Source organism: Triticum aestivum, chromosome 1A (genome assembly GCF_018294505.1).
Source record: "Triticum aestivum cultivar Chinese Spring chromosome 1A, IWGSC CS RefSeq v2.1, whole genome shotgun sequence".
NCBI lineage: Eukaryota > Viridiplantae > Streptophyta > Magnoliopsida > Poales > Poaceae > Triticum > Triticum aestivum.
In genome coordinates this window covers 506,738,171-506,752,646 of record NC_057794.1, presented here as the reverse complement: position 1 = coordinate 506,752,646, position 14,476 = coordinate 506,738,171, and positions in this window count along the sequence as shown.

The following is a 14,476-nucleotide window of genomic DNA, read 5'->3' as shown; positions in this document are numbered from 1 at the left end:
GACGCGCTTGACGGTGTCCGGTAGTTTAATGGCCGGACTGGAGAACTGCCTGGAGAGGCTGCTTTGTACTTCCGCTGCAAGGGCCGCCGTGTGCTCCTCTGTTCAAAGGGAGCGTTTGGTGTTTCCATTGACCGTAATTACTCCTCGAGGGCCTGGCATCTTGAGCTTAAGGTATGCGTAGTGCAGTACCGCATTGAACTCGGCGAATGCGGTTCGCCTGAGCAGTGCGTGATAGCCACTGCAGAATGGGACTATGTCGAAGATTAACTCCTCGCTTCGGAAATTATCCGGAGATCCGAAGACCACTTCAAGTGTGACTGAGCCTGTACAGTTGGCCTCTACACCTGGTATTACGCCTTTAAAGGTCGTTTTGGTGGGCTTAATCCTCGAGGGATCTATGCCCATTTTCCGCACTGTATCCTGGTAAAGCAGGTTCAGGCTACTGCCGTCGTCCATAAGGACTCTAGTGAGGTGAAATCCGTCAATAATTGGGTCTAGGACCAATGCGGCGAATCCGCCATGACGGATGCTAGTGGGACTTCAGTCCATCTGTCGACTAGCAAATCTTGATCAGCTCTAAGTTGTTGCTGTTTTTTCTTGAGGCTTCTTGCCGTGGCCATAAGCCTGCGTTGAAAACGCTCTTGCTCGACGGGATCCTCTGGCATGACAAATTCGTCGTCATCGAGGCTTGCCTCGTCTTCGGAGGGAGGCATATAATTATTGTCCTCGACCTCTCTATCTGCCGCTCTCTCATGAGGGCTGGTTTCTCCATCCTGTTGTGCTAAATCTTGCTGGAGGGGGTTTTCTTCGGCACTCTCCGGAGTATTATTATCTCCCGTGCTGGAATCGTCGTATTTGTTTTGGTGGGATTTTGATCGGCGCCGCTAACGCCGGCGCTTAGGCTGTTTCTTGGAGGGGTCATCCTCCGCTGTTCCATCGCCATCTCCTTCTTTTGGGGTGTCCACCATGTATATGTCATATGACGAGGTGGCTTTCCAGGGCCTGATAGGCACTGGTTCTTCATCATCTCCTTCATCGGTGTCCATACCGTCGATGTCTTCGGAATCGAAGTCGAGCATGTCGGTTAAATCGTCGACAGTGGCTACAAAGTGGGTGGTGGGCGGGCTTTGAATTTCTTCATCGTCCGTACCCCAACCTTGCTGACCGTAGTCCGGCCAGGGCTCTCCTGATAAAGAGAGAGACTTTAGTGTCTTCAGAATATCGCCGAAAGGCGAGTGCTGAAAGATGTCCGCGGCATTAAACTCCATGATCGGCGCCCGATCGGATTCGATCGGCAGGGGCGCGGAGGGTTCGGAGTGCAGATAGGAGTCTGGCTCCTTGGAGTCACGAGTCTCGCAGAGTGCGGGGCTGGTGTTCGGCTCGATCGCCGTTGGGATCGCAGCCCCCGAGGCGGCGTCCAACCACCCATCCTTGATTGGCGTAGTTGGCTCCGAGTTAAGGGTTGAAGCCGATGTGGGCGCGGCCTCCAGGGCACTGTTCAGCAACAGAGCTAGATCATACTCGTCGTGACAGTGCGGTGCGCTCGGCAGTGGCTCGAATCCGTCAAAGATCAAGTCCCCGCGGATGTCAGCCGTGTAGTTTAAGCTTCCAAATATGACCTAACGGCCAGGGGCGTAGCTTTCGATCTGCTCCAGATGGCCAAGTGAATTAGCCCACAGTGCGAAGCCGCCGAAGAAGAAGATCTGTCCGGGGAGGAAGGTCTCACCCTGGACTGCATCGCCATTGATGATCGTAGGAGCCATTAAGCCTGACGGCGACGACACAGAGGAACTCTCAATGAAAGCACCAATATTGGTGTCAAAACCGGCGGATCTCAGGTAGGGGGTCCCGAACTGTGCATCTAGGCCGGATGGTAACAGGAGGCAGGGGACACGAAGTTTTACCCAGGTTCAGGCCCTCTCGATGGAGGTAAAGCCCTACATCCTGCTTGATTAATATTGATGATATGGGTAGTACAAGAGTAGATCTACCACGAGATCAGAGAGGCTAAACCCTAGAAGCTAGCCTATGGTATGATTGTTGTTGTGTATGTTGTACTAGGGACTAAAACCCTCCGGTTTATATAGACACTGGATAGGGTTAGGGTTACACAAAGTCGGTTACAATGGTAGGAGATCTGCATATCCGTATCGCCAAGCTTGCCTTCCACGCCAAGGAAAGTCCCTTCCGGACACGGGACGAAGTCTTCAATCTTGTATCTTCATAGTCCAGGAGTCCAGCTGAAGGTATAGTCCGGCTATCCGAACACCCCCTAATCCAGGACTCCCTCAGTCGACTAGGGGATTAGGATTCTCTGACACTCTTAGTTTCGATGGCACAAATTTTGATGTTTGGGTAATTCGCATGCTTAATCTCTTTAGGGTCATGGACCCAAATTTAGAGCGAATTGTAGATATGGGTTTTTCTCCTCCAAAGGATCCCCTAAGATTATCTTTAGAGGATGAGAAAAACTCTTATCTCAACGCTCAAGCTTCTAATGTGCTTTTCGATGCTTTCAGCAATGTAGTTATATTTCAACTCATGTCGTTCCGGGATGCTCATGAGTTGTGGACAAAGCTTCAAGATAAATATGGCGTGTCCAAGTTTTGTGGGGATGATTTTTCTCCCTCCACCTCCGGCCGTGTTGTGTTATCAACTTCTTCTACTTCACCTACGTGTGGTTTGCCACAAGGTAATGACATGGTGAGTAGTGGTGTTCATTGCAATGATGATAGTGGGCTCATTGTTGATAATCCTTCATCACTTTCTTATTGCAATGTTTCATCTTTGGACTTTAGAACTTCGAGCACTCCAAATGTTTCACATGCTTGTGTTGATAGTCCTTGCATATCATGTATAAATTGCTTGACTAAATCTCATGATGATATGCTTGCTATATCTTGTTGCCATGATGAAAATGCATGTATTTCCTCGAGTTGTTGTGCTAACAATGTAGAGGAAACCCAACACTCCATGGAACAAGATGTGGTCTTGGATGGTGCTTCAAGGGATCCTAAATCATCATCTATTGCATTTTGCCTTATGGCCAGGGCTTCAAAGGTATCTCCCACTTTGAATCCCAATATATCTTGTGATGATATTGATGATGGCAAGAGTGATGATGATGTTGATTATGATGAAGAGAATGATGATGTTGCGTCCTTAAAAATTAAGGGGAAATGATTTTTAAAGCTCTTCTTAAGAATAAAATTGCTCGTTCCAACTTCATGGAAATCATGTCTATTGCTACCGAGGGCAAGAAATATATTGATGAGTTGGAATCTCGTCTTGAGGAGCATGAGGTCACCATTGATAAAATGGAAGGTCATGAGCGTGATTACGCTAATGAGATTGCGGACCTCTCTCAAGCTCTTGAACTTGAACAAACCACCAAGGTATCTCTTGAGGAGACTTTTGCTCTAGAATTATCTAGAGTGAGGAAATCTCGTGATAGAGCTCTTGTGGTGGCCAATGATTTTGAAACTAAAAATGCTAAGCTTGAAGTTGCTCATGCTAGACTCCTTGAGGATTTTGAGCACCTCGAAAATGGCTCAAGGGTCATTAAGGGTGAGCTCATCAAATTCATCGAGTCTCATGCTCAACTTGAAGCTTCTTATTTAAAAGAGCTTTCCAAGTTGTCCTCTCCTCTTGTTGTTAATGATGATGCTTGTGCTACTAACTCTATTACTTGTGAAGCATCCATTTTGAAGGAGAATATTGAGCTATGGGCTCAACTTGAGTTGTTATCTAGCAATTATGGGAAATTGGAAGAAAGTCATGAAAAGCTCTCAAGCTCTCATGACGATCTTCTAGTATCCCATAATGTGCTAAAGATAGCTCATGAGGCCATGATTGCTAAGGTAACATCTAGTGAGCCTCATGTGGATACTAGCACTACTTCTAGTCAAAATGCTATGTTGCCATGGGCTAGTCCTAGTCCTTGTAATTCATCTACTCACAATGTTGGTACATCTTGTGATGAATTGCTTTCCTTGCCTTGTTGCTCTAACAATGAAACTTATACTTCCTCTAGTACTTGTGTTGAAACTAACCATGTAGAGGAAATCAAAGAGCTCAAGGCCCAAGTCACTTCTTTGAAGAAAGACCTGGAAAAGAGTCATGAAGGGAAATTCACACTCAACAATATCTTGAGTGTGCAAAAATCCCCCAATGACAAAGGTGGATTTGTATTCAACTCCAAGAATAAGAAGAAGTCCAAGATGAACAAAAAGAAGGGCCAAGAACAAGTCAAGAACTCGGCCAAGATTGTTTGCTTCAAGTGCAAAGTAGAAGGGCATCATGTTAGATCTTGCCCATTGAAGAAGAAGGCCATTAGTGACAAGCAACAAGGGAAGCGGCCATAAGTTTGATCTCATGCTCAACCACAAGTTGAAGAAAGTCCTCTTCCCAAGAATCCTCAAGCTAATGCTTCTCGAGTTGAGAAATCAAGTAAGAAGAAAGTGAAGAGTAGACGTTGCTACTTATGTCGTGAGAAAGTTCACCTCGCCTCTTCATGCACTAGTGATAACTTATCCAACCCAATTATTATTGATGATATCTATTCTCTTGGGAAGGATAAGGTTGGCAATGTGTTTGCCAAAGTTGTTGGTACTCAAAGTGGTGTCAAGAAGAGAACCATTTGGGTAGCCAAGCCTATTGTGACTAACCTCTTAGGACTCAACTTGGTTGGGGACCAACAAGCTCAAACTTGATCAATAGGTGTTGTTGGAGGGCATTGGAGACTTGGCTACTTTATGAAGAATTAAGGGGACTTCATCATTCTAATTGTCTCAAGCCAAGTTACTCGAATTATCAAGTTTCTATCTTATATCCAATGTTTCTCCATGCAATAACTCGTGCTTAAAGTGTTTATATTGATAGTTTCTTAACCCTTTGCATGTTTGGTTTTGTTCCTTGCATGTGTTTTTATATGTTGTGCTTCCAACTTGATTATCTTGAGCAATCAAGTATGTGTGTGTTGGTTTGCACATAATGTACGTGTGTGTCATGCATTGAGCCTTTTGCATCTTGTTCTTTTCTTAGTTGGCTCTTGTGAGATATTAATGGAATATCCCATTATGGGGGAGTGATGTGCTTTGTGCACCTCATAATCCTATATATGTGTGTACATGAGTAATACCATCTAGTATTGATATTTCAAGATTATCTAGTCGCTTTGTGGTATGTCTTCTCATGAGAAATTCAAATTCTATATTGTCCATTAATTATCTCGTGTTGGATTGTTATTTTGCCTCTTGTTTATCTTTAATTGGTACCACATTATGGGGGAGTAATATGCTATGTGTATATTACTAGCCTAGAAAATGTGTACATTTGAGATATTGTCACCTAGAATTGATATTGTAAATTATCTTGTTCCTAGGTGGCATGTTAGCTCTACAAGTTGCAATTTGCTTTTTGTTTGGTGTGAAGATGCTGTCGGATATCCTTGTTATCTACCACCGGGAATTATCTCCAAATACTTCTTGTCTTTTGACAATTGGTACTCACTTATGTGTGGTAGAAATTATTGATCATCTTTACATTGGCCTTTGCTTTATCTCTTGCCTAGGATTGTGTCAACTCCCATTGTATTCCATACCACTTGTGGATCTTGTTAATTTCTTGACCTTGTCTAGTGTTTTCTAGATATAGTGAAAGTGGTGATCCCACCTCGTGCATTTTGTATTCAAATGAAAATTCTCTATAATGCACTAGTCTTGGGGGAGCTATCCTATTCTCTATAAAACACTCATCTTGTGATCCTTATCAAGTGTGTGTTTGTGGAAGGCAAGCCGTTTCTTTTTGGCGCTTTGTGCCATCATGAAACTTTGTAGAGGGCTTGGTTTGTTTGGAACCATTCTCTCTTTTGGGAGTTTGACATCTTTATTTTTGAGTGTATCAATGGATATCTCATTCCTTGATGTATCTTTTATGGATATCCTCCAAGTGATGATTTATTCATTTGGTATCTTTTCTTCGCTTGGTATTTCTTTGTCTTTTGGTCTCGGTTCTTGAAAGTCTTGAGCATGCATATTTACTTCCTGTAGTTTCTTTGGCATGTTTTATTTCTTTGACCCAATATATAGGGGAACTCCACCAAGTCTCAAATTGGATGAGATGTGCATGAAATTCATTCTCATATCTATATGCACATATTTATGTGGAGTTTGTCCTATGTGTTGTTGGTTCTCTAACTCTTTGGTCCCAATGAGTTTGGGTACCATTTTGTTTGTGTTGTTGTTCTAGGAACAAGTGGAGATGCATTGGATGCTCGGCTCACTCACAAGGAAGGTGTTGTCACCATGTGCTTATTGGAGTCAAGCTAGGATGATCAATGAACTACTTTGTACCTTCAATTGGTATCTACTACATCCTTCCAATGTTATCTCGGTAACAAGTATCTTCATATACTTCATGCACACATTTCTTGCATCAACCTTGTGTAGGTTGTATCATGGCATGTTATCCATTCTTTCTCGTGATACTTGTTTCCTTTCTCAAAGCATCCCAACAATGATGTCTTGTTGCTAGTTGTGATGTCTTTGATGTTCGTGTGGTAGGAATTCATTTATATACAATAAGACCATATCTAGCCATGTGCTATGCTCTCAAGCAAATATCTTATTGGTATATGTATGACTTCCTTTTGGATATCTTGTTCCTTCGTGTTGTAACTATTTCGGGTGTACATCCTTCTTTGTATATATATATTTATATCATGATTTCGTCTACCTAGAATCTTATACACTTGAGACAAGTTGCATATCTAGATGATATCCTTTCTTTCACGTCCACCTTGTCTTTATTATGTTATTTCTTTGGTGGCTCCGTGAAAGCTTTTGCCTTGAGTGTGTGTCTTCTATCGTTGCATCTTGATGTGCTCTTGTGTGGTGAAGATTATTTTACTCATGCTTATCTTTACGAGGTTTTTGCCATCTTAATTGGCATCCCTCATCTTGATGCGCCTTTCATCTTCTATCTTCACCGCGGGTTGTCACAAGCATAGGTTCTCTATATGCTTATTAGTAAGCTTGTGAACCCATTTGCTAGTTGTGTGTGGAAATGATAGGCCTTGCACCGTGTGCCTCATTCTTTGAAGACTTTATTGATGCTTAATGCTCTTCTGTACATTAGTCTTCTCAAGTGCATTGCCTTGACTCACACACATCTTTTTGGTTGAGTCCACTCTTAAGTTGCCTCTCTTACTTGTTGCTCAACCATGTCTTTGTTGCAAGTACTAGGCTTAGTTTCCTATATGCTCTCTTGCACTTGTTGTAAGTTTCTATTGATTTTGGGGGAGATATGATCCTATTTTGTGCACTTTGTATCCAAATACAAAAATTCTTGATGTGCACAAATCATGGGGTGCTTCTCTAGTTTCATTAGAACACTGCTCCGCTCTTATCATAATATCCTTTATTCATGTGGCTCGTAGGATCATTGGCCTAGTTGGTTCAATTGGTATCTTTTGATAGCTTGCTTCAATTGGTATCTTTTGATTGCTTGTTTCTCTCTTTGATTATGTCTTTATGGCATATCTTCCTTTTGCAATCTTTGGGCCTCAATATAGTTTGTCTTCCTCCAAGTATTTGCCGTTGGATATGTGTATTGCATTCCACTCTCTTGTTGATAAATACACAATTTATGGAGGAACACATTTTATATTGGCCTTCTAAGCTTTTAGCCCATTTTGGCAATCGATGCCAATGGGGGAGGTTTCAGAGAGTTTTGTGGAGAAGTTTAGAGAGTTGTCTCTTCTGGCTTTCGTTTGTTCCTAAGCATATGCATCTCCTACGCATGCATTATTGGTTGTTGCATTGCATGGTGATGCATAATTCCTTATATAAACTCTCTTGAAAGTGATTGTCATCAATTACCAAAATGGGGGAGATTGAAAGGACATGTGGTGCCCCCATGTGTGGTTTTGGTAATTGATGACATTCTCTATGGACTAATGGTTGCATTGAGTTATATTTGAAGGATTTTTCCATAGGCATTTCTTGAAGTCCATGTGTTGGTTTCAAGGAGTTTACGGGTTGACCAAGGTGCTATTAAGGAATTATCCAAAGATTGGTCATGTGAGTGTTGAGCTTATTGCAAGCATGTCTTGAAGAAGAAGATTGTGTGATCATTCATGTTTACCTTCAAGACATCATCCAAACGAAGAGAGTTGGAAAGATTCAAGGTTGATCAAGACTAAGTCAAGAGTGAATCAAGTTGATCAACTCACAAAGAGTAGAAGATGTACCGAGAGGGATCAAGTGATCCCATGGTATGGTAAGCATTGTCCATTGCACTTTGTGTACTAACCCGTGGTCTATGTGAGAGTCTATGTGGGGTTAGGTACGTGTCCATGGGCTTGCGTCAAGAGGATGATATCATACAACCCATGGGAAGGATGACATCAAGTGGTGATCGTCATCAAGATTGTCGTGTGCAAGTTCAAGTGGAGAATCACGAAGAGATCAAGTGCTTGAAGCTTGCCATCCATTGTGGTGTCAATGGACTTGTGAAGATGTGCCGAAGAGTGGCTCACCCATAGTGGAGTATGGGGGAGCAATCATCTAGTCTCCATCGACCCAACGCAATCAAGAAAGGTGGTCCATCTTCAGGAGGACAAGATCTTCATCATCTAGCTCAAGTGGATCATGTGCAAGTTAAAGGCCCTTGATAGGTTTTCTATTTTACCGGTCTCATGGTGGTAGTTGGGAGACCAGGTTATAGGATCGATAGACATACTATCAAGGGGGGCTCTCAAGTGAGTAGCTTGATCGTATCGTTCGTCGAGAGCTCAAACCATTGCATCCTTGCATCATGTTTCTTGGTTCTTGTTTGGTTCTCTTTGTGAGTCTTAGAGCTTATGGTCATCTTGATGACAAACTTGAGTTCATCGAAAATGGAGTTTGCATGCGTCTTCTATGATGTTTTCGGTGTTGGAGGTTTTACCGGTCTTATCCGAGGAAGGGTTCTCACCATTTTATTTTGGGCCTTTTCTCATTTTCTTCTTACTGGTATTTCTATCAAGATTGTGTTAGCCCTTGTCGCTAGCTTTCCAACAAACTTGGTTTCATCGAATTCAGAGTCCGTTTGCAGAAGTTGTCAGTTTTGGTGTTCTGAAAAGGCTGCAGCGGTACTACCGCGGACAGGAGCGGATGTAATTTTTTACTACCGCTCTTGGGAGCGGTACTACTGCTTGGAGCAGTACTACCACGGCTACTTCCATGGCTACTTCCGCTCGGGACCAAAAACTCGTCACAAGTCCAGCGGTGGTAGGCATGGATGTAATTTTTTAGTACCGCTCGCAAGCAGTAGTACCGCTACCCTTAGCAGTAGTACCGCTACCCCTAGCGGTAGTACCGTGAGGTCAAGCGGTACTACCGCTCCGACGGTTCTTCTGGCTTTTTTGCCTCCTCGCTGTTGTGTTTCAAAGGGCTACTACCGCCCTAGCGGTAGTACCGCTCGGTGCGGGCTGTGAGCATAACGGTTGGATTTTTTCCCACCTATAAAAGGGGGTCTTCTTCCCCAATGAACCTTATCCTTTGAGCTCGTGTTCTTCCCCCATTGTTTACCTTCTTCGAGCTTGCTAACTCTCAATCCCTCCATGGATTCTTGCTAGTGTTTGAGGGAAAAGAGAGAGGAGATCTAGATCCACGTTTCCACCAATCACTTTCTCCTCTAGGTGAGGGGAACCCCTTGGATCTAGATCTTGGAATTCTTGGTGTTCTCCTTCTTGTTCTTCCTCTCATTTTCCTCCCTAGCATTAGTTGCTTCGGTGGGATTTGAGAGAGAAGGACTTGGGCACTCCGTGTGCCCTTGCCATTGCATTTGGTGCATCGGTTTGAGTTCTCCACGTGATACGTGGAAGTTACAAGTTGAGAAGCTTATTACTCTTGGGTGCTTGGTACCTTTGAGCTTGTTCCTCTTGGGTACTTGGGCGTCCTAGATGGTTGGTGGTGTTCAGAGCTCAATCATTGTGGTGTAAAGCTCTGGGCAAGCGTCGGGGTCTCCAATTAGGCTGTGGAGATCGCCCCAAGCAATTTGACGGGTACCGGTGACCGCCCCCAAGGGTTGCCAAAGTGTACGAGTTCGGTGACTGCCCCTAAGGGTTGCCATTTGTATGGGTTCGGTGACTGCCCTCAAGGGTCCCTTAGTGGAATAACGGCATCTTGCATTGTGCAAGGGCGTGAGGAGATTATGGTGGCCCTATTGGCTTCTTGGGGAGCATTGTGCCTCCACACCGCTCCAAACGGAGATTAGCATCCGCAAGGGTGTGAACTTCGGGATACATCATCATCTCCACGTGCCTCGGTTATCTCTTACCCGAGCCCTTTACTTATGCACTTTACTTTGTGATAGCCATATTGTTTCTTGTCATATATCTTGCTATCACATAGTTGTTTATCTTGCTTAGTATAAGTTGTTGGTGCACATAGGTGAGCCTAGTTGTTGTAGGTTTTGTGTTTGACAAATTAACCGCTATGTTTATTCCGCATTTGTTCAAGCCTAAACCGTAATTATTTTAAAACGTCTATTCACCCCCCCTCTAGGCCACATCCACGATCTTTCACCCACCACTTAATTAGAATACCCATTGTCCATGCAAGACCCACCAGACCCTTTCCTAGGTTGAAAGTAAAACATGAACTAAGTAGTTAGAAATAAATGTAGTTGGGGAGTCACAAATCTCACACATTTCTCTACACACAACTCGATCAAACTAGCAAGCCACCACGTCACTCATGTTTTGCTTTGGGAAGTAGTTTACAAGTAAGTAGCACACAATCTATTTTACTACATGAACTAGCCAATCAACCACACTGCTTCTCCCCAATCCCTCCGGATGCTACTCCTCCAGTCTCCATCATCCCAATTTATAAATTTCAAAATCTATACATGGCTCTTTCGCTTCAAATATCACAAAAGTTCTCCCATGCCGCTATAGTTGGCAAGTGGAGTGCTAGTTGCCTGCTTGCTTTCTTGAGTTTTTCTTCGCATTGAGGAGCATAGCAAGTGTTGGTATAGTTGCTTCAAGTATTGGTATCTCATAAAAGAAGCCTTGCGATGCCTATGGCGACGTGAAGAATGTGGTGTTGTGTGATGCGGCATGGTTGTGTGAAGCGGCAAGGCATGTGAAGGATGGATCGAGACGGGCTGGACGATCAGTTTGTGCGAAGAGAGTCGGTGAGTTAGTAAGTTTGTTTGCATGTTTGCCGAGTCATGTGTTAGAGAGTCTTGTATTACTATGGTTGTTTCACACGGCCTGAATGGGAGCATAGGAAATGGATCATGGTGTTAGTTGTTGTATATATGCATTACGCTGAACAATAGAAAAGGTGCCGGAAGGAGAAACAATGTAGCCACAATGATCACCGAAGAAGCGTCTCTCGGCAAAGCCATTGTGTTCTTCTTCAGTACATCTGTTGGGGGGTTATTGAGAGGCATTACTGTGAGGAAGAAGGTAGCGTAAAATCTCAGGGATGAGCATAAAATCCTCTTAGAGCGTAAATTCCTTGTCGAGCATAAAATTTAGTTTAGCGACAAGGGAGAACAGATGGTTTGGCTAGGAGCAGCTCCAACTGAAACTGTCCTAGCCTATGAGTGAGACGACCATCCTCATGTGGGTGCATAACATGTTCAATCTTGTGACATGCAGTCAACTTGCTTACAACTAGACATGGAAAGCCGATTAGAACTAGATGACTATTGAAGGCAGATTGTTTATGAATTATGCTAGCTAAAAGACCATTTGCCAATGTGGTGCAAATTTCCGATGCATCCCATTCTCAACACATGACGCCACTAAACTTGTGATGTTATTCATTGCCATCTTACACACTCTCTTTGTCTTTCATGTTCTCCCTATACATAAAGGAGATGGGCATGATAGAGTTGCTTCAAGTGTTGGTATCTTATAGAGAGAAGTCGTGTTGTAACTTAGAACTTTAGTGTCTCACCTGGAAGCATGTACGATTTTTGTATCTCAAGAATGAATTCAGTAGTTATTTGTAGGACGTTACTACGTATGAAAGGGCGCACAAGAAACAAACAAAGTATGACCATTTGTTTAGGAGGGGTAATAATACTATTACTAACATTGTTCTGAATTTCGAACATAGCTAGTGCATGTTGATGATATTGGCAAATCATATACTTATAGACATGGATTTTGATTCCCAAATAAAGTGTTGCTCCCATTCACCCCATCTCAAATACGGAAACTTGATGATTTCATGACTATGAGTACGTAAACCTAAATGGATCAGAATTCATCAAAAAGTCTATTTCTTCCAAGAAAACTCGATTTGTAGAGTACATTTTTTGGACTGGAAGTAGGTCGAATACCTTAAGCTTGCATTTGCTATGAGCACCTTCATTGAATATTAAGTGAGAAACGTCCAAATCAGTGTATCCCCTTTCCTCCCTTACTCTTTCCATGAAGTTCAAAATTCAAGTTTGAGAAAAAAATTAAAGTAAACATTTGAATACTTAGTGTTGATGTCTACTACACAACCTTCTTCTTGTATACGTTGTTGGGCCTCCAAGTGCAGAGGTTTGTAGGACAGTAGCAAATTTCCCTCAAGTGGATGACCTAAGGTTTATCAATCCGTAGGAGGTGTAGGATGAAGATGGTCTCTCTCAAGCAAACCTGCAATCGAATAACAAAGAGTCTCTTGTGTCCCCAACACACCCAATACAATGGTAAATTGAATAGGTGCACTAGTTCGGCGAAGAGATGGTGATACAAGTGCAATATGGATGGTAGATAAAGGTTTTTGTAATCTGAAAATATAAAAACAGCAAAGTAACTAATGATAAAAGTGAGCGTAAACGGTATTGCAATGTGTTGAAATAAAGCCTAGGGTTCATACTTTCGCTAGTGCAAGTTCCCTCAACAATAATAACATAATTGGATCACATAACTATCCCTCAACATGCAACAAAGAGTCACTCCAAAGTCACTAATAGCGGAGAACAAATGAAGAGATTATGGTAGGGTACGAAACCACCTCAAAGTTATTCTTTCCAATCAATCCATTGGGCTATTCCTATAAGTGTCACAAACAGCCCTAGAGTTTGTACTAGAATAACACCTTAAGACAGAAATCAACCAAAACCCTAATGTCACCTAGATACTCCAATGTCACCTCAAGTATCCGTGGGTATGATTATACGATATGCATCACACAATCTCAGATTCATCTATTCAACCAACACATAGAATCTCAAAGAGTGCCCCAAAGTTTCTACCAGAGAATCACGACGAAAATGTGTGCCAACCCCTATGCATAGGTTCATGGGCGGAACCCGCAAGTTGAACACCAAAACATACATCAAGTGAATCACGTGATATCCCATTGTCACCACAGATACGCATGGCAAGACATACATCAAGTGTTCTCAAATCTTTAAAGACTCAATCCGATAAGATTACTTCAAAGGGAAAACTCAATCCATTACAAGAGAGTAGAAGGGGGAGAAAACATCATAAGATCCAACTATAATAGCAAAGCTGGCGACACATCAAGATCGTGCCAAATCAAGAAAACGAGAGAGAGAGAAAGATCAAACACATAGCTACTGGTACATACCCTCAACCCCGAGGGAGAACTACTCCCTCCTCGTCATGGAGAGCACCGGGATGATGAAGATGGCCACCGGAGAGGGATTGCCCCCTCCGGCAGGGTGCCGGAACGTGTCTCGATTGGTTTTCGGTGGCTACGGAGGCTTCTGGCGGTGGAACTCCCGATCTATTGTGCTCCCCGATCGTTTTGGGGTATATGGAGATATATAGGTGGAAGAAGTACGTCAGGGGAGCCACGAGGGGCCCACGAGGGTGGAGGGCGCGCCCAGGGGGTGGGCGCGCCCCCCTGCCTCGTGGCTTCCTCGTTGCTTCCCTTACGTGGAATCCAAGTCTCCCGGGTTGCTTTCCTTCCAAAAATAAGTTCCATGAAGTTTCAGGTCAATTGGACTCCGTTTGATTTTCCTTTTCTGCGATACTCTAAAACAAGGAAAAAACAGAAACTGGCACTGAGCTCTAGGTTAATAGGTTAGTCCAAAAAATAATATAAAAGTGTATAATAAAGCCCATAACCATCCAAAGTTGATAATATGCATGGAACAATCAAAAATTATAGATACGTTGGAGACGTATCAACATCCCCAAGCTTAATTCCTGCTCGTCCTCGAGTAGGTAAATGATAAAAACAGAATTTTTGATGTGGAATGCTACCTAACATATTTATCCATGTAGTTCTCTTTATTGTGTCAAGAATATTCAGGTCCATAAGATTCAAGACAAAAGTTTAATATTGACATAAAAACAATAATACTTCAAGCATACTAACTAAGCAATCATGTCTTCTCAAAATAACATGGCCAAAGAAAGCTATCCCTACAAAATCATATAGTCTGGCTATGCTCCATCTTCACCACACAAAATATTTAAATCATGCACAACCCCGATGACAAGCCA